The sequence below is a fragment of the Phyllobates terribilis genome, unplaced genomic scaffold (genome assembly GCF_046119375.1).
Source record: "Phyllobates terribilis strain yellow unplaced genomic scaffold, ASM4611937v1 Scaffold_39__1_contigs__length_11870865, whole genome shotgun sequence".
Classification (NCBI taxonomy): Eukaryota; Metazoa; Chordata; class Amphibia; order Anura; family Dendrobatidae; genus Phyllobates; species Phyllobates terribilis.
In genome coordinates this window covers 2,682,808-2,704,599 of record NW_027362799.1, presented here as the reverse complement: position 1 = coordinate 2,704,599, position 21,792 = coordinate 2,682,808, and positions in this window count along the sequence as shown.

Sequence of the window (21,792 nt, the reverse complement as noted above, 5' to 3'; positions counted from 1 at the left end):
ACTTGACCTTCTGTAATGGAGGAGAAGTGGGGTTTGGAGGAGGAGGGTTGAATAGATATGAGGAGGCGTTGTGTGGAGTTTAGGCTAAAGTTTTGTCTGATGGTGTCAATCTTCTGTTTGAAGAATGAGGCAAAGTCATCGGCTGAGATGAGAGAAGAGGGAGGAGGTGCTGGGGGACGAAGGAGAGACTTGAAAGTGTTAAATAGCTGTTTAGGGTTGTGAGATAGGGAGGATATGAGAGATGAGAAGTAGGTTTATTTTGCTGTAGTGAGTGCGGACTTGAAATTAGTGAGGGATTGCTTGAATGCGATGAAGTGCTCGATGGAGTGAGACCTTTTCCATCTCCGCTCCGTAACCCTGGAGGCCCGGCGCAGTTCTTTAGTAAGTTTAGTGTGCCAGGGTTGCCTGTTGAATGTGCGAGATGTGGTGTGTGTGAGAGGGGCGATCGAGTCTAGAGCTGCAGCTATTGTGGTGTTATATGAAGCAGCAGCAACGTCTGCATCGTGTAAGGAATTTATGTCTGTAAGAGGGAGGAGGGATTCAGAGAGTGAGTGTAAGTCAAGGTGTTTGAGATTTCTGCGAGGGTATGCTAGTTTGTGGAGTGGGGATTGTTGCCCCGGGGAGGAGAGAGAAGAGAATGTAAGTAGGCTGTGATCAGAGAGAGGGAGAGATGAGTTAGAGAGGTTAGCTAGGGAACAGATGCGGGTGAAGATGAGGTCCAGTGTGTGGCCATCTTTGTGGGTGGGTGTGGAAGACCATTGAGTGAGTCCGAAGGAGGAAGTGAGAGATAGGAACTTAGAGACAGACGAGTGGGAAGTGTTAATGGGGATGTTGAAGTCACCCATTATGATAGTGGGGATGTCAGTGGAGAGGAAGTGAAGCAGCCAGGTGGTGAAGTGGTCTAAGAAGGTGGTGGCTTGCCCTGGGGGTCGGTAAACGACGGCCAGTTGGAGGGGGAATAGATGCGCACACAGTGCACCTCAAAAGAGGGGAGTGTAACGGAGGGTGGCTGTGGGATTTGGATGAAAGTGCAGTGTTCTGATAGGAGAAAACCTACGCCTCCGCCATGTTTGCCATTGGGGTGGGGGGTGTGGGAAAGGTGGAATCCGCCATATGAAAGTGCAGCTGGGGAGGCTGTGTCAGAGGGGGTGAGCCAGGTTTCAGTGATGGCGAGGAAGGAAAGTTTGTTTGTAATGAAAAGATCGTGGATGAATGAAAGTTTGTTATAGACAGAGCGAGCGTTCCATAGAGCTCCTGTTAGAGCAACTAAGGGAGTGGGGATTGGTTGGATGGGTATGAGGTTAGAAGGGTTGCGACAGTTTGTGGAAGGTCGTGGATAGGAGGAAGAAGTAATTGTGGGGATATGGCGAGGAGGACCAGGATTTGTAGAGATATCTCCAGCAGTGAGGAGGAGCAGAGAAAGTGTTAGCAGGTGGGAGCAAGAGAGAGCATGATGTGGTTGTCTGTGTTTGGAGATCCAGGATTGAATGTTTAGGAATAATTTGGAGGAGGAGGTGAGATGAATGGGGAGGATCGAGGGAGAGATGAAGAGTTTGTTACTAGGTGTAGGGATTTGAGTGGTTACTAGAAAGTGGAGGACTATAGAGGAAAAAGTGAGAGCTAACAGAAACATAGTTAAAAGAGAGTAAGTGGTCAAAGTGTTGGGTTCCTGACTCCTGCCCTGACTAACTGCCTCTGAAATAACTGCCACTTATCTCCGAAGCCACTTTGCACAAGAAGACGTGTGCACCCCCCAGCACAAGTGCACCCCTTACAGAGCTTCTAAATATATAGGGCACATTAAACTATCAGGTGAAGGGCATTGTGGGAGCTGCATATGGCTAAATTAGCAGCTGGTCGTCTCACCAGGAGATGCCTGGGTGATCAAACACAGAGCTTGGACTCTAGTCTCTGCAGTTTAGCACCTCTAAAAATCAGATAAGAGCTATAGTGGGGAAGGGACAGACATATGTGGGTATTGAATGGAGTGGGACAGATAAAGCAGAGAAGTTATGCAGAGCATGTACCAGTGAGGTGAATCAGCAAAGCAGAGCATTAGATTACAGCAGACACAGCAAGCAGAGAATTTATGCAGAGCATGTACCAGTGAGGTGAATCAGCAAAGCAGAGCATTAGATTACAGCAGACACAGCAAGCAGAGAAGTCATGCAGAGCATGTACCAGTGAGGTGAATCAGCAAAGCAGAGCATTAGATTACAGCAGACACAGCAAGCAGAGAAGTTATGCAGAGCATGTACCAGTGAGGTTATTCCACTGCGACCTCCACCAGTTTTCCAAGGGGCATTGATATTGTCTTTTATTCCACTGCGATCTCCACCACTCTTTCAAGGGGCATCGATAATGTCTATTTAATCCACTGCGACCTCCACCAATCTTCCAAGGGGCATTAAAACCGTCTTGTTAAGCTACTGTGACCTCCACGTCTCTTCCACAGGGCATTGTTATTGTCTTTTTATTCCACTGCGACATCCACCACTCTGCCAAGGGGCATTAAAACCATCTTGTTAAGCTGCTGTGATGTCCACGTCTCTTCCACGGGGCATTGATAATGTCTTTTTGTTCCACTGTAACCTCCACCACTCTTCCAAGAGGCATTGATATTGTATTTTTATTTCACTCTAACCTCCACCACTCTTCCAAGGGGCATTGATATTGTCTTTTTATTCCACTGCGACCTCCACCACTCTTCCAAGGTTCATTGATATTGTCTTTTTAATCCACTGCGGCCTCCACCACTCTTCCAAGGGGCATTAAAACCGTCTTGTTAAGCTACGGAAACCTCCACATCTCTTCCAAGGGGCAGAAAAACCGTTTTGTTAAAACACTCTGTACTCCACAGCTCTTCCAAGGGGCATTGATATTGTCTTTTTATTTCACTGTAACTTCCACCACTCTTTCAAGGGTCATTGATATTGCATTTTTATTCCACTGTGACCTCCACCACTCTTCCAAGGGGCATTAAAACCGTCTTGTTAAGCTACTGTGACCTCCAAGTCTCTTCCAAGGGGCATTGACAATGTCTTTTTATTCCATTGTAACCTTCTGCACTCTTCCAAGTGCATTGATATTGTCCTTTTATTCCTCTGCAACGTCCACGACTCTTCCAAGGTGCATTAAAACCGTCTTTTTAAGCTACCGTGACCTCCAAGTTTCTTACACAGGTCATTGATATTGTCTTTTTATTCCACTGTAACCTCCACCACTCTTCCAAGGGGCATTGATATTGTCTTTTTTTTCCACTCTAACCTCCACCACTCTTCCAAGGGGCATTGATATTGTCTTTTTATTTTACTGCGACCTCCACCACTCTTCCAAGGGGTATTAATATTGTTTTTTTATTACACAGTGACCTCCACAACTCTTCCAAGTGGCATTAAAACCGCATGGTTAAACCACTTTGAACTCCACAGCTCTTCCAAGGGGCATTGATATTGTCTTTTTATTTCACTGGAACTTCCACCACTCTTTCAAGGGGCATTGATATTGCATTTTTATTCCACTGTGACCTCCACCACTCTTCCAAGGGGCATTAAAACCGTCTTGTTAAGCTACTGTGACCTCCAAGTCTCTTCCAAGGGGCATTAAAACTGTCTTGTTAAGCCGCTCTGAGATCCACAGCTCTTCCAAGGGGCATTGACAATGTCTTTTTATTCCATTGTAACCTTCTGCACTCTTCCAAGTGCATTGATATTGTCCTTTTATTCCTCTGCAACGTCCACGACTCTTCCAAGGTGCATTAAAACCGTCTTTTTAAGCTACCGTGACCTCCAAGTTTCTTACACAGGTCATTGATATTGTCTTTTTATTCCACTGTAACCTCCACCACTCTTCCAAGGGGCATTGATATTGTCTTTTTTTTCCACTCTAACCTCCACCACTCTTCCAAGGGGCATTGATATTGTCTTTTTATTTTACTGCGACCTCCACCACTCTTCCAAGGGGTATTAATATTGTTTTTTTATTACACAGTGACCTCCACAACTCTTCCAAGTGGCATTAAAACCGCATGGTTAAACCACTTTGAACTCCACAGCTCTTCCAAGGGGCATTGATATTGTCTTTTTATTTCACTGGAACTTCCACCACTCTTTCAAGGGGCATTGATATTGCATTTTTATTCCACTGTGACCTCCACCACTCTTCCAAGGGGCATTAAAACCGTCTTGTTAAGCTACTGTGACCTCCAAGTCTCTTCCAAGGGGCATTAAAACTGTCTTGTTAAGCCGCTCTGAGATCCACAGCTCTTCCAAGGGGCATTGACAATGTCTTTTTATTCCATTGTAACCTTCTGCACTCTTCCAAGTGCATTGATATTGTCCTTTTATTCCTCTGCAACGTCCACGACTCTTCCAAGGTGCATTAAAACCGTCTTTTTAAGCTACCGTGACCTCCAAGTTTCTTACACAGGTCATTGATATTGTCTTTTTATTCCACTGTAACCTCCACCACTCTTCCAAGGGGCATTGATATTGTCTTTTTATTCCACTGCGACCTCCATCACTCTTCCAAGAAGCATTGAAACAGTCTTGTTAAGCTACTGTGACCTCCACGTCTTTTCCACGGTGCATTAAAACTTTCTGGTTAAACCACTGTGAACTCCACAGCTCTTCCAAGGGGCATTGATATTGTCTTTTTATTCCACTCTAACCTCCACCACTCTTCCAAGGGGCATTGATATTGTCTTTTTATTTTACTGCGACCTCCACCACTCTTCCAAGGGGTATTAATATTGTTTTTTTATTACACTGAGACCTCCACATCTCTTCCAAGTGGCATTAAAACCGCATGGTTAAACCACTTTGAACTCCACAGCTCTTCCAAGAGGCAATGATATTGTCTTTTTATTCAACTGTAACCTCCACCACTCATCCAAGGGGCATTTATATTGTCTTTTTTTTCCACTGCGACCTCCACCACTCTTCCAAGGGGATTTGATAGTCTTTTTAATCCACTGCGACCTCCACCACTCTTCCAAGGGGCATCAAAACCGTCTTGTTAAGCTACTGTGACCTCCATGTCCCTTCCAAGGGGCATTGATATTGTCTTTTTATTCCACTGCGACCTTCACCCTTCTTCCAAGGAACATTGATATTGTCTTTTTTTTCCACTGTAATCTCCACCACTCTTCTAAGGGGCAATGATATTTTCTTTTTATTCCACTGCGACCTCCACCACTCTTCCAAGGGGCATTTATAATGTCTTTTTAATCCACTGCGACCTCCACCACTCTTCCAAGGGGCATTATAACCGTCTTTTTAAGCTACTGTGACCTCCATGTCTCTTCCAAGGGGTCATTAAAACCATCAATTTAAACCACTGTGAACTCCACAGCTCTTGCAAGAGGCATTGATATTGTCTTTTTATTCCACTGTAACCTCCACCACTCTTCCAAGGGGCATTGATTTTGTCTTTTTAATCCACAACGACCTCCATCTCTCTTCCAAGAAGCATTAAACCTGTCTTGTTTAGCTACTGTGACCTCCACGTCTATTCCACGGTGCCTTAAAAACTTCTGGTTAAACCACTGTGAACTCGAGAGCTCTTCCAACGGGCATTGATATTGTCTTTTTATTCCACTGCGACCTCTACCACTCTTCCAACGGGCATTGATATTGTCTTTTTAATCCACTGCAGCCTCCACTACTCTTCCAAGGGGCAATAAAGCGGTCTTGTTAAGCTATTGTCACATCCATGTCTATTCCACGGTGCATTGATATTGTCTTTTTATTCCACTGTAAGCTCCACCACTCTTCCAATTGGCATTGACATTGTCTTTCTATTCCACTGCGACTTCCACCTCTCTTCTAAGGGGCATTGATATTGTCTTTTTAATCCACGGCGTCCTCCACCACTCTTCCAAGGGGCATTAAAACCGTCTTGTTAAGCGACTGTGACATCCAAGTTTCTTACACAGGGCATTGATATTGTCTTTTTATTCCACTGTAACCTCCACCACTCTTCCAAGGGGCATTGATATTGTCTTTTTATTCCACTGTAACTTCGACCAATCTTCCAAGGGGCATTGATATTGTCATTTTATTCCACTGCGACCTCCACCACTCTTCTAAGGGGCATTGATATTGTCTTTTAAATCCACAACGATCTCCACCACTCTTCCAAGGGGCATTAAAACAGTCTTGTTAAGCTACTGTGACCTCCTCGTCTCTTCCAAGGGGCATTAAAACCATCTAGTTAAACACTCTGAACTCCACAGCTCTTACAAGAGGCATTGATATTGTCTTTTTATTCGACTGTAACATCCACCACTCTTCCAAGCAGCATTGATATTGTCTTTTTATTCCACTGCGACCTCCACCACTCTTCCAAGGGGCATTGATATTGTCTTTTTAATCCACTGCGACCTCCACCACTCTTCCAAGGAGCATTGATATTGTCTTTTTAATCCACTGTCACCTCCACGTCTCTTCCAAGGGGCATTAAAACCGTCAATTTAAACCACTCTGAACACCACAACTCTTCCAAGGAGCACTGGTATTGTCTTTTTATTCCACTCTAACCTCCACCACTCTTCCAAGGGGCATTAAGACCATGTTGTTAAGCTACAGTAACCTCCACAACTTTTCCATGGGGCATTGATATTGTCTTTTTATTCCACTGTAACCTCCACCATTCTTCCAAGGGGCATTGATATTGTCTTTTTATTCCACTGTAACCTCCACCAATCTTCCAAGGGGCATTGACATTGTCTATTTATTCCACTGCGACCTCCACCACTCTTCCAAGGGGCATTAAGACCATCTTGTTAAGCTACAGTAACCTCCACAACTCTTCCATGGGGCATTGATATTGTCTTTTTATTCCACTGTAACCTCCACCACTCTTCCAAGGGGCATTGATTTTGTCTTTTTATTCCACTGCGACCTCTACCACTCTTCCAATGGGCATTGATTTTGTCTTTTTAATCCACTGCAACCTCCACCACTCTTCCAAGGGGCAATAAAGCCGTCTTGTTAAGCTACTGTCACGTCCATGTCTGTTCCACGGTGCATTGATATTGTCTTTTTATTCTACTGTAACCTCCACCACTCTTCCAAGTGGCATTGACATTGTCTTTTTATTCCACTGCGACTTCCACCTCTCTTCTAAGGGGCATTGATATTGTATTTTTAATCCACTGCGACCTCCACCACTCTTCCAAGGGGCATTAAAACCGTTTTGATAAGCGACTGTGACATCCAATTTTCTTACACAGGGCATTGATATTGTCGTTTTATTCCACTGTAACCTTCACCAATCTTCCAAGGGGCACTGATATTGTCTTTTTATTCCACTGCGACCTCCACCACTCCTCTAAGGGGCATTGATATTGTATTTTAAATCCACAACGATCTCCACCACTCTTCCAAGGGGCATGAAAACAGTCTTGTTAAGCTACTGTGACCTCCTCGTCTCTTCCAAGGGGCATTAAAGCTGTCTGGTTAAACACTCTGAACTCCACACCTCTTACAAAAGGCATTGATATTGTCTTTTTATTTGTCTGTAACATCCACCACTCTTCCAAGCGGCATTGATATTGTTTTTTTACTCCACTGCGACCTCCACCACTCATCCAAGGGGCATTGATATTGTCTTTTTAATCAACTGCGACCTCCACCTCTCTTCCAAGGGGCATTAAAACCGTCTTGTGAAGCTACTGTGACCTCCACGTCCCTTCCACGGGGCATTGATATTGTCTTTTTATTCTACTGAGACCTCCACCACTATTCCAAGGGGCATTGATATTGACTTTTTAGTCCACTGCGACCTCCACCACTCTTCCAAGGGGCATTGATATTGTCATTTTAATCCACTGCGACCTCCACCACTCTTCCAAGGGGCATTGATTGTGTCTTTTTATTCCACTGCGACCTCTACCACTCTTCCAATGGGCATTGATTTTGTCTTTTTAATCCACTGCGAACTCCACCACTCTTCCAAGGGGCATTAAAACCGTCTTGTTATGCTACTGTGACGTTGACTTCTCTTCCAAGGGGCATTGAAACCATCTGGTTAAACCACTCTGACCTCCACATTTCTTCCAAGTTGCATTTGTATTGTCTTTTTATTCCACTCTAACCTCCACCACTCTTCCAAGGGGCATTGACATTGTCTTTTTGTTCCACTGTGACATCCAAAACTCTTCCAAGGGGCATTAAAAACATATTGTTAAGCTACAGTGACCTCCACATCTCTTCCAAGGGGCGTTAAAACCATCTGGTTATACCACTCTGAACTCCACAGCTCTTCCAAGTGGCATTATTATTGTCTTTTTATTTCACTGTAACCTCCACCACTCTTACAAGGGGCATTGATATTGTCTTTTTATTTCACTGCGACCTCCACCAGTCCTCCAAGAGGCATTAAAACCATCTTGTTAAGCTACTGTGACCTCCACGTCTCTTCCACGGGGCATTGAAATTGTCTTTTTATTCCACTGTAACCTCCACCACTCGTCCAAGGGGCATTGATATTGTCTTTTTATTCCACTGCGACCTCCACCACTCTTCCAAGGGGCATTGATAATGTCTTTTTATTCCACTGCGACCTCCACCACTCTACCAAGGCTCATTGATATTGTCTTTTTTATCCACTGCGACCTCCGCCACTCTTCCAAGGGGCATTAAAACCGTCTTGTTAAGCTATTGTGACCTCCAAATCTCTTCCACAGGGCATTGATATTGTCTTTTTATTTAACTGTAACTTCCTCCACTGTTCCAAGGGGCATTGATATTGTCTTCTTATTCCACTGTTATCTCCATCACTCTTCCAAGGGGCATTGATATTGTCTTTTTATTCAACTGTAACCTTCACCACTCTTTCAAGGGGCATTGATTTTGTCTTTTTATTCCACTGCGACCTCCACCACTCTTCCAAGGGGCATTCATATTGTCTTTTTAATCCACTGCGAACTCCACCACTCTTCCAAGGGGCATTAAAACCATCTTGTTAAGCTACTGTCACCTCCACATCCCTTCCAAGGGGAATTAAAACAGTCAATTTAAACCACTCTGAACTCCACAGCTCTTGCAAGGGGCATTGATATTGTCTTTTTATTCCAATGTAACCTCCAGCACTCTTCCAAGGGGCATTGATATTGTATTTTTATTCCACTGCAACTTCCACCTCTCCTCCATGGGGCATTAAAACAGTCGTGTTAAGGTACTGTGAAATCCACGTCTCTTTCACGGGGCATTGATATTGTCTTTTTATTCCACTGTAACCTCCACCACTCTTCCAAGGCTCATTGATATTGTCTTTTTATTCCACTGGGACTATCACCACTCTTCCAAGTGGCATTGATATTGTCTTTTTATTCAACTGTATCCTCCACCACTCTTCCAAGTGGTATTGATATTGTCTTTTTATTCCACTGCTACTTCCACCTCTCTTCTAAGGGGCATTGATATTGTCTTTTTAATCCACTGCGACCTCCACCACTCTTCCAAGAGGCATTTAAACAGTCTTGTTAAGCTACTGTGACCTCCACATCTCTTCCAAGGGGCATTAAAACCGTCTGGTTAAACCACTCTGAACTCCACAGCTCTTCCAAGAGGCATTGATATTGTCTTTTTATTCCACTGTAACATCCACCATTCCTCGAAGGGGTATTGATATTGTCTTTTTAATGCACTGCGACCTCCACCACTCTTCCAAGGGGCATTAAAACCATCTGGTTAAACCACTCTGAACTCCATAGCCCTTTCAAGAGGCATTGATATTGTCTTTTTATTTCACTGTAACCTCCACCACTCTTTCAAGGGGCATTGACATTGTCTTTTTATTCCACTTCGACCTCCACCACTCTTCCAAGGGGCATTAAAACTGTCTTGTTAAGCTACTGTGACCTCCACTTGTCTTCCATGGGGCATTGATATTGTCTTTTTAATCCACTGTGACTTCCACCACTTTTCCAATGGGCATTATAACCGTCTTGTTAATCTACTGTGACCTCCACGTCTCTTCCAAGGGGCAATAAAACCATCTGGTTAAACCACTCTGAACTCCACAGCTCTTCCAAGGGGCATTGGTATTGTCTTTTTATTCCACTCTAACCTCCACCACTCTTCCAAGGGGCATTGACATTGTCTTTTTATTCCACTGTGACCTCCATCATTCTTCCAAGGGGCATTGATATTGTCTTTTTATTCCACTGCCACCTCCACCACTCTTCCAAGGGGCATTGATATTGTCTTTTTAATCCACTGCGACCTCCACCACTTTTCCAAGGGGCATTAAAAACGTCTTTTTAAGCTACTGTGACCTCCACGTCACTTCCAATGGGCATTAAAACCGTCTGGTTAAACCACTCTGCACTCCACAGCTCTTCCAAGGGGCATTGGTATTGTCTTTTTATTCCACTCTAACCTCCACCACTCTTCCAAGGGGCATTGACATTGTCTTTTTATTCCATTGCGACCTCCACCATTCTTCCAAGGGGCATTAAAACTGTCTTGTTAAGCTACAGTGACCTCCACATCTCTTCCATGGGGCATTGATGTTTTCTTTAAATTCCACTGTAACCTCCACCATTCTACCAAGGTGCATTGATATTGTATTTTTATTGCACTGCGACCTCCACCACTCTTCCAAAGGGCATTGATATTGTCTTTTTAATCCACTGAGACCTCCACCACTCTTCCAAAGGGAATTAAAACCATCTTGTTAAGCTACTGTGACCTCAACGTCTCATCCACGGGGCATTGATATTGTCTTTTTATTCCACTGCAACCTCCACCACTCTTCCATGTGGCATTAAAACCGTCTTGTTAAGCTACTGTGACCTCCACGTCTCTTCCAAGGGGCATTAAAACCGTATGTTTAAACCAATCTGAACTCCACAGATCTTCCAAGGGGCATTGATATTGTCTTTTTATTCCACTGTAACCTCCACCATTCTTCCAAGGGGTATTGATATTGTCTTTTTAATGCACTGCGACCTTCACCACTCTTCCAAGGGGTAATTAAACCATCTGGTTAAACGACTCTGAACTCCATAGCTCTTTCAAGAGGCATTGATATTGTCTTTTTATTTCACTGTAACCTGCACCACTCTTTCAAGGGGCATTGATATTGTCTTTTTATTCCACTGCGACCTCCACCACTTTTCCAAGGGGCATTAAAACTGTCTTGCTAAGCTACTGTGACCTCCACGTGTCTTCCACGGGGCATTGATATTGTCTTTTTTATCCACTCTGACCTCCACCACTTTTCCAAGGGGCATTAAAACCATCTTATTAATCAACTGTGACCTCCACGTTTCTTCCATGGGGCAATAAAACCGTCTGGTTAAACCATTCTGAGCTCCACACCTCTTCCAAGGGGCATTGATATTGTCTTTTTATTCCACTGTAATCTCTACCACTTTTCCTATGGGAATTGATATTGTCTTTTTATTATTATTATTATTATTATTATTATTTATTATTATAGCGCCATTTATTCCATGGCGCTTTACATGTCATAGGGATATACATAACAAAAGCATTTACAAAATCTTAACAAAATGAGTCAGCGACTGGTACAGGAGGAGCGAGGACCCTGCTCGCGAGGGCTCACATTCTAGAAGGGATGGGTGAGGATACATTAGGTGAGGGTAGAGCTGGTTGTGCAGCGGTGCTTACTGCAGGTTGTATGCTTGAAGGAAGAGGTGGGTCTTCAGGTTTCTTTTGAAGGTTTCCACGGTCGGCGAGAGTCTGATGTGTTGGGGTAGAGAGTTCCAGAGTAGGGGGGATGCACGGGAGAAATCTTGTATACGATGGTGGGAGGAGGAGATAAGAGGGGAGTAGAGAAGGAGATCTTGTGAGGATCGGAGGTTGCCTGCAGGTAAGTACCGGGAGACTAGGTCACAGATGTATGTGGGAGACAGGTTGTGGATGGCTTTGTATGCCATGGTTAGAGTTTTGAACTGGATTCTCTGGGCAATGGGGAGCCAGTGAAGAGATTGACAGAGAAGAGAGGCCGGGGAATAGCGGGGGGACAGGTGAATTAGTCGAGCAGCAGTGTTTAGGATAGATTGGAGAAGTGCAAGAGTGTTGTAATTGAGGCCACGGAGCAGGAGGTTGCAGTAGTCGAGGCGGGATATGATGAGGGCATGCACTAGTGTTTTTGCAGAGTCTTTGCTGAGGAATGCACGGATCCGGGAGATGTTTTTGAGTTGGAGTCGGCAGGAAGTGGAAAGGGCTTGGATATGTGGCTTGAAGGAGAGATCAGAGTCCAGGGTTACTCCAAGGCAGCGAGCTTGTGGGACTGAGGAGAGTGAACAGCCATTGACGTTGATGGCTAGGTCAGATGGGAGATGTGAATGAGAGGTTGGAAAGATGATGAACTCTGTTTTATCCATGTTGAGTTTTAGAATTCTGTCACAGAAGAAGGATGACATGGCGGACAGACATTGTGGCATTTTTGTTAGTAGGGACGAGATATCGGGTCCAGAGAGGTAGCTCTGTGTGTCGTCAGCATAGAGGTGATACTGAAAACTGTGAGGCTCTATGAGCTGTCCCAGGCCAAAGGTGTGGATGGAGAAGAGCAGAGGTCCTAGAACTGAACCTTGGGGGACACCGACAGATAGGGGGCGAGATGAGGAGGTGGTGCGTGAGTTGGAGACGCTGAATGTCCTGTCTGTTAAGTATGAGGAGATCCAAGATAGAGCCAAGTCCATGATGCCAAGAGATGAGAGAATCTGGAGTAAGAGGGAATGGTCCACTGTGTCAAAGGCAGATGACAGGTCCAGAAGGAGGAGGATGGAGTAGTGTCGCTTGGATTTGGCATTTAGTAGGTCGTTGGTGACTTTCGTCAGGGCAGTTTCAGTCGAGTGATGCGGTCGGAATCCAGATTGCAGGCGGTCGAACAGGGAGCAGGAGGAGAGCTGGGAGGACAGTTCAAGGTGGACATGTTGATCTAGTAGTTTTGAGGCAAAGGGGAGGAGTGATATGGGATGGTAGCTAGTCAGAGAGGAAGGGTCAAGGGGGGGCTTTTGAGGATGGGTGTGATTGCAGCATGTTTGAAACATGAGGGGAAGACACCGGTTGTTAGTGACAGATTGAAGAGGTGAGTTAGGGTTGGGATGAAGACTGTGGTAAGGTTAGTGATGAGGTGGGATGGGATTGGGTCATGTTCGCAGGTAGTGAGGTGTGATTTGGAGAGTAAAGAGGAGACTTGACCTTCTGTAATGGTGGAGAAGTGGGGTTTGGAGGAGGAGGGTTGAATAGATATGAGGAGGGGTTGTGTGGACTTTAGGCAAAAGTTTTGTCTGATGGTGTCAATCTTCTGTTTGAAGAATGAGGTAAAGTCGTCGGCTGAGATGAGAGAAGAGGGAGGAGTTGCTGGGGGAAGAAGGAGAGAGTTGAAAGTGTTAAATAGCTGTTTAGGGTTGTGAGATAGGGAGGATATGAGAGATGAGAAGTAGGTTTGTTTTGCTGTAGTGAGTGCGGACTTGAAATTAGTGAGGGATTGCTTGAATGCGATGAAGTGCTCGATGGAGTGAGACCTTTTCCATCTCCGCTCCGCAACCCTGGAGGCCCGGCGCAATTCTTTAGTAAGTTTAGTGTGCCAAGGTTGCCTGTTGAATGTTCGAGCTGTGGTGTGTGTGAGAGGGGCGATCGAGTCTAGAGCTGCAGCTATTGTGGTGTTATATGAAGTAGCAGCAACATCTGCATCATGTAAGGAATTTATGTCTGTAAGAGGGAGGAGGGATTCAGAGAGTGAGTGTAAGTCAAGGTGTTTGAGATTTCTGCGAGGGTATGCAAATTTGTGGAGTGGGAATTGTTGCCCCAGGGAGGAGAGAGAAGAGAATGCAAGTAGGCTGTGATCAGAGAGAGGGAGAGGTGAGTTGGAGAGGTTAGATAGGGAACAGAGGCGAGTGAAGATGAGGTCCAGTGTGTGGCTATCTTTGTGGGTGGGTGTGGAAGACCATTGAGTGAGTCCGAAGGAGGAAGTGAGAGATAGGAACTTAGAGACAGACGAGTGGGAAGTGTTAATGGGGATGTTGAAGTCACCCATTATGATAGTGGGGATGTCAGTGGAGAGGAAGTGAAGCAGCCAGGTGGTGAAGTGGTCTACGAAGGTGGAGGCTTGCCCTGGGGGTCGGTAAACGACGGCCAGTTGGAGGTTGGAGGGGGAATAGATGCGCACACAGTGCACCTCAAAAGAAGGGAGTGTAATGGAGGGTGGCAGTGGGATTTGGGTGAAAGCGCAATGTTCTGATAGGAGAAAATCTCCGCCTCCGCCATGTTTGCCGTTGGGGCGGGGGGTGCGGGAAAGGTGGAATCCGCCATATGAAAGTGCAGCTGGGGAGGCTGTGTCAGAGGGGGTGAGCCAGGTTTCAGTGATGGCGAGGAAGGAAAGTTTGTTTGTAATGAAAAGATCGTGGATGAAGGAAAGTTTGTTGCAGACAGAGCGAGCGTTCCATAGAGCTCCTGTTAGAGCAACTAAGGGAGTGGGGATTGGTTGGATGGGTATGAGGTTAGAAGGGTTGCGACAGTTTGTGGAAGGTCGTGGATAGGAGGAAGAAGTAACTGTTAGGATATGGCGAGGAGGACCAGGATTTGGAGAGATATCTCCAGCAGTGAGGAGGAGCAGAGAAAGTGTTAGCAGGTGGGAGCAAGAGAGAGCATGAGGTGGCTGTCTGTGTTTGGAGTTCCAGGATTGAATGTTTAGGAATAATTTGGAGGAGGAGGTGAGATGAATGGGGAGGATGGAGGGAGAGATGAAGAGTTTCTTACTAGGTGTAGGGATTTGAGTGGTTACTAGAAAGTGGAGGACGATAGAGGAAAAAGTGAGAGCTAACATGTACCAGTGAGGTGAATCAGCAAAGCAGAGCATTCGATTACAGCAGACACAGCAAGCAGAGAAGTTATGCAGAGCATGTACCAGTGAGGTGAATCAGCAAAGCAGAGCATTAGATTACAGCAGACACAGCAAGCAGAGAAGTTATGCAGAGCATGTACCAGTGAGGTGAATCAGCAAAGCAGAGCATTAGATTACAGCAGACACAGCAAGCAGAGAAGTTATGCAGACCATGTACCAGTGAGGTTATTCCACTGCGAACTCCACCACTGTCCAAGGGGCATTGATATTGTCTTTTTATTCCACTGCGACCTCCGCCACTCTTCCAGAGGGCATTGATATTGTCTTTTTAATCCACTGCGACCTCCACAACTCTTCCAAGGGGCATTGATATTGTCTTTTTAATCCACTGTGACCTCCATGTCTCTTACAAGGGGCATTAAAACCGTCAATTTAAACAACTCTGAACTAAACAGCTCTTCCAAGGAGCACTGGTATTGTCTTTTTATTCCACTCTAACCTCCACCACTCTTCCAAGGGGCATTGACATTGTCTATTTATTCCACTGCGACCTCCACCACTCTTCCAAGAGGCATTAAAGCCATCTTGTTAAGCTACTGTCACGTCCATGTCTATTCCACGGGGCATTGATATTGTCTTTTTATTCCACTGTAACCTCCACCACTCTTCCAAGTGGCATTAAAACCGTCTTGTTAAGCTACTGTGACCTCCACGTCTCTTTCAAGGGGCATTAAAACCGTCAATTTAAACCACTCTGAACTCCACAGCTCTTGCCAGAGGCATTGATATTGTCTTTTTTTTCCACTGTAACCTCCACCACTCTTCCAAGGGGCATTGATTTTGTCTTTTTAATCCACTGCGACCTCCATCTCTCTTCCAAGAAGCATTAAAACTGTCTTGTTTAGCTACTGTGACCTCCACGTCTATTCCACGGTGCCTTAAAACCTTCTAGTTAAACCACTGTGAACTCCACAGCACTTCCAAGATACATTGATATTGTCTTTTTATTCCACTGTAACCTCCACCACTCTTCCAAGGGGCATTGATATTGTCGTTTTATTTTACTGCGACCTCCACCATTCTACCATGGGGCATTAATATTGTATTTTTATTCCACTACGACCTCGACCACTCTTCCAAGGGCCATTGATATTGTCTTTTTATTCCACTGTAACCTCCACCACTCTTCCAAGGGGCATTGATATTGTCTTTTTATTCCACTGCGACCTCCACCTCTCTTCCAAGGGGCATTAAAACCATCTTGTTAAGCTACTGTGACCTCCAAGTCTCTTCCACGAGGCATTGATATTGTCTTTTTATTCCACTGCGTCCTCCACATCTCTTCCAAGGGGAATTGATATTGTCTTTTTATTCCACTGCGACCTCCACCACTCATCTAAGGGGCATTGATATTGTCTTTTTAATCCACTGCGACCTCCACCACTCTTCCAAGGGGCATTAAAACAGTCTTGATAAGCTACTGTGACCTCCACGTTGTAATGCACACGCCTGGGCTGAGTGGCGTGTGCGTGTATATGTAGTGATTCCACTGGAACGTGCTGGAGAGTGAATGCCTGGAGGGGCGTAACTAAGTATCCACCCGATCCGACCAGGGTCGCACGACGGCATATGACGCCAGTTCACCAAGCAGGAACCGAGCAGAGGCACCAGGTGCTACTCCAGGACAGACCCCGGACACGGCTGTTGACCCACACAGGGGAGTACAGGAACATGCAGGTTAGGCTGGCACATACACTGTTGGGTATAGGCAGACACGGCTGGTATGCAGACTGGCGGATGCTGGTAAGCACGACTGGTATGCAGGCAGGGAGGTACTGGCAGGTACGACAGGTTGGAGCACCGAGTGGATAGGATCCAGTACAGACTGGGACTCAGGAACAGAACCGCAGATGCGGTGGACAAACAACAGAGTGAGGCCGCCCAGAGCGGCGAGCAAGAGCAGAACAAGACGAGACCGCCTGGAGCGGTGAGCGAGAGAAGAGCAGGACAAGGCCGCCTGGAGCGGTGAGCGAGAGAGGAGCAGGACGAGACTGCTGAAGCAGCGAGAGAGGAGCAGGACGACACTGCCGAAGCAGCGAGCAAAGGGTCAGAGCAGAGCGAGACTGCCGGAGCAGCGAGCAAAGGGTCAGAGCAGAGCGAGACTGCCGGAGCAGCGAGCAAAGGGTCAGAGTAGAGTGAGACTGCCGGAGCAGCGAGCAAAGGGTCAGAGGAGAGCGAGACTGCAGCAGCAGTGAGCAAAGGGTCAGAGCAGAGCGAGACTGCCGGAGCAGCGAGCAAAGGGTTAGAGCAGAGCGAGACTGCCGGAGCAGCGAGCAAAGGGTCAGAGCAGAGCGAGACTGCCGGAGCAGCGAGCAAAGGGTCAGAGCAAAGCGAGACTGCCGGAGCAGCGAGCAAGGCAGAGCAAAGGGGATAGGGCTCTGTTCACACGGAACAGACTGGAAGGGAAAGGCAGAACCAGGTACACACAAGATACTTGCAATGAAGCAGCAAGTGGACTCTAAACTCACAAAAGGGAGTACAGGGACAACGAGTAGGAGTTAGGTACGGGATCATATTCTGCAGGAAAAGGGAAGGTATGGACATAGAGAAAAACAGGTAACAGGCTAGGAAAGTATTCAGATGAGAAAAGACACAGCAGCAAGATACAGGAGCGGGTCTAAGTATGCGGCCCCCTAGAAGGCGGAACGAATAGGCTAGGAGCGTGTTCAGACAGGAACAGGCAAGATACAGGAATGGGTCTAGGTATGCGGCCCCTAGAAGGCGAAAGGAACAGGCTAGGAGCGTGTTCACACTGGCCTGGAAATACAGCCTCCAGGATAGGCAGAAGACAACAGGCTAGAAGATAGTTCAGACAGGACACAGTTCAGACACGGGAACTGATACTGCAAGGCAGGAAGCATAGACAAGACCTGGCACATCAGTGACTGGAAGCCAACTGACAGAATACAGTGCTCAGGCATGGATTCCAGGGAGGAGCTGGGTTAAATACCAGGTGACAGACAGCAATAGGCTGAGGACTCACAAGGGGTGTGCCTGCAGCAGCTACAGGAAGCAGGAAGTGGTCGGGCGCCGCCCTTAAGCAGCAGAAACAGAGGCAAGCAGACAGCATGGAGGGAAGCCAGGCTAGCAGACTGGACTGGAGATCAAGTGCGCGCTCTTGCACAGTGGGAGATGGACCACTATGCAAGGACGCCGCCAGGTATGTTACACACGTCTCTTCCAAGGGGCATTAAACCGTCTGGTAAAACCACTCTGTACTCCACAGCTCTTCCAAGAGGCACTGATATTGTCTTTTTTTTCGACTGTAACCTCCACCACTCTTCCAAGGGGCATTGATATTGTCTCTGTTTTCCACTGCAACCTCCACCACTCTTCCAAGGGGCTTTGATATTGTCTTTTTTATCCACTGCGACCTCCACCACTCTTCCAATGGGCATTAAAACCGTCTTGTTAAGCTACTGTGACCTCCACGTCCCTTCCACGGGGCATTCATATTGTCATTTTATTCCATTGCGAACTCCACCACTCTTCCAAGGGGCATTAAAACCATCTTGTTAAGCTACTGTGACCTCCAAGTCTCTTCCAAGAGGCATTAAAACCGTCTGGTTAAACCGATCTGAGCTCCACAGCTCTTCCAAGGGGCATTGGCAATGTCTTTTTATTCCATTGTAACCTTCTGCACCCTTCCAAGTGCATTGATATTGTCTTTTTATTCCTCTGCGACGTCCACGACTCTTCCAAGGGTCATTAAAACCGTCTTGTTAAGCTACTGTGACCTCCAAGATTCTTACACAGGGCATTGATATTGTCTTTTTATTCCACTGTAACCTCCACCACTCTTCCAAGGGGCATTGATATTGTCTTTTTATTCCACTGTAACCTCCACCAATCTTCCAAGGAGCATTGATATTGTCTTTTTAGTCCACAACGATCTCCACCACTCTTCCACGGGGCATTAAAACAGTCTTGTTAAGCTACTGTGACCTCCTCGTCTCTTTCAAGGGGCATTAAAACCGTCTGGTTAAACACTCTGAACTCCACAGCTCTTACAAGAGGCATTGATATTGTCTTTTTATACGACTGTAACATCCACCACTCTTCCAAGCGGCATTGATATTGTCTTTTTATTCCACTGCGACCTCCACCACTCTTCCAAGGGGCATTAAAACCATCTTGTGAAGCTACTGTGACCTCCACGTCCCTTCCACGGGACATTGATATTGTATTTTTATTCCACTGCGAACTCCACCACTCTTCCAAGGGGCATTGATATTGTCTTTTTAATCCACTGCGACCTCCACCACTCTTCCAAGGGGCATTGATATTGTCTTTTTAATCCACTGTGACCTCCACGTCTCTTCCAAGGGGCATAAAAAGCGTCAATTTAAACCACTCTGAACTGCACAGCTCTTCCAAGTAGCACTGGTATTGTCTTTTTATTCCACTATAACCTCCAACACTCTTCCAAGGGGCATTGTCATTGTCTATTTAATCCACTACGACCTCCACCACTCTTCCAAGGGGCATTAAGACCATCTTGTTAAGCTACAGTGACCTCCACAACTTTTCCATGGGGCATTGATATTGTCTTTTTATTCCACTGTAACCTCCACCACTCTTCCCAGGGGACACTGATTTTGTCTTTTTATTCCACTGCGACCTCTACCACTCTTCCAATGGGCACTGATATTGTCTTTTTAATCCACTGCAACCTCCACCACTCTTCCAAGGAGCATTTAAGCCGTCTTGTTAAGCTACTGTCACGTCCATGTCTATTCCACGGGGCATTGATATTGTCTTTTTATTCCACTGTAACTTCCACCACTCCAAGGGCATTGACATTGTCTTTTTATTCCACTGCGACTTCTACCTCTCTTCTAAGGGGCATTGATATTGTCTTTTTAATCCACTGCGAACTCCACCACTCTACCAAGGGGCATTAAAACAGTCTTGTTAAGCTACTGTGACCTCCACGTCTCTTCCAAGGGGCATTAAAACTGTCTGGTTAAACTACTCTGAACTCCACCACTCTTCCAAGGGGCATTGATATTGTCTTTTTATTCCACTGCCACCTCCACCACTCTTCCAAGGGGCATTGATATTGTCTTTTTAATCCACTGCGACCTCCACCACTTTTCCAAGGGGCATTAAAAACGTCTTTTTAAGCTACTGTGACCTCCACGTCACTTCCAATGGGCATTAAAATCGTCTGGTTTAACTACTCTTATTTCCATTGCTCTTCAAGGGGCATTGATATTGTCTTTTTAATCCACTGTTACCTCCACCACTCTTCCAAGGGGCATTGATATTGTTTTTTTATTCCACTGCGACGTCCACTACTTTTCCAAGGGGCATTGATATTGCCTTTTTATTCCACTGCGAACTCCACCACTCTTCCAAGGGGCATTGATATTGTCTTCTTAATCAACTGTGACCTTCACCACTCTTCCAAGGGGCATTAAAACCGTCATGTTAAGCTACTGTGAACTACACGTCTCTTCCACGGGGCATTGATATTGTCTTTTTTTTCCACTGTAACCTCCACCACTCTTCCAAGGGGCACTCATATTGTCTTTTTATTCCACTGCGACCTCCACCATTCTTCCTCGGGGCATTGATATTGTCTTTTTAATCCACTGCGACCTCCACCACTTTTCCATGTGGCATTAAAACCGTCTTATTAAGCTACTGTGACCTCCACTTCTCTTCCAAGGGGCATTAAAGCCGTCAATTTAAAACACTCTGAACTCCACAGCTCTTGCAAGAGGAATTGATATTGTCTTTTTATTCCATTGTAATCTCCAGCACTCTTCCAAGGGGCATTGATATTGTCTTTTTATTATTATTATTATTATTATTATTATTTATTATTATAGCGCCATTTATTCCATGGCACTTTACATGTGATAGGGATATACATAACAAAAGCATTTACATAATCTTAACAAAACGAGTCAGCGACTGGTACAGGAGGAGCGAGGACCCTGCCCGCGAGGGCTCACATTCCAGAAGGGATGGGTGAGGATACATTAGTTGAGGGTAGAGCTGGTCGTGCAGCGTTGGTTACTGCAGGTTGTAGGCTTGTCGGAAGAGGTGGGTCTTCAGGTTTCTTTTGAAGGTTTCCACGGTCAGCGAGAGTCTGATGTGTTGGGGTAGAGGGTTCAAGAGTAGGGGGGATGCATGGGAGAAATCTTGTATACGATTGTGGGAGGAGGAGATAAGAGGGGAGTAGAGAAGGATATCTTGTGAGGATTGGAGGTTGCGTGCAGGTAAGTACCGGGAGACTAGGTCACAGATGTATGGGGGAGACAGGTTGTGGATGGCTTTGTATGCCATGGTTAGACTTTTGAACTGGATTCTCTGGGCAATGGGGAGCCAGTGAAGAGATTGACAGAGAGGAGAGGCTGGGGAATAGTGGGGGGACAGGTGAATTAGTCGAGCAGCAGTGTTTAGGATAGATTGGAGAGGCGCAAGAGTGTTGTAAGGGAGGCCACAGAGCAGGAGGTTGCAGTAGTCAAGGCGGGATATGATGAGGGCATGCACTAGTGTTTTCGCAGAGTCTTTGCTGAGGAATGCATGGATGCGGGAGATGTTTTTGAGTTGGAGTCCGCAGGAAGTGGAAAGGGCTTGGATATGTGGCTTGAAGGAGAGATCAGAGTCCAGGGTTGCTACAAGGCAGCAAGCTTGTGGGACTGGGGAGAGTGAACAGCCATTGATGTTGATGGCTAGGTCAGATGGGGGATGTGAATGAGAGGGTGGAAAGATGATCAACTCTGTCTTATCCATGTTGAGTTTTAGAAATCTGTCAAAGGAGAAGGATGACATGGCGGACAGACATTGTGGGATTTTGGTTAGTAGGGAGGAGATATCGGGTCCAGAGAGGTAGATCTGTGTGTCGTCAGCATAGAGGTGATACTGAAAACCGTGAGACTCTATGAGCTGTCC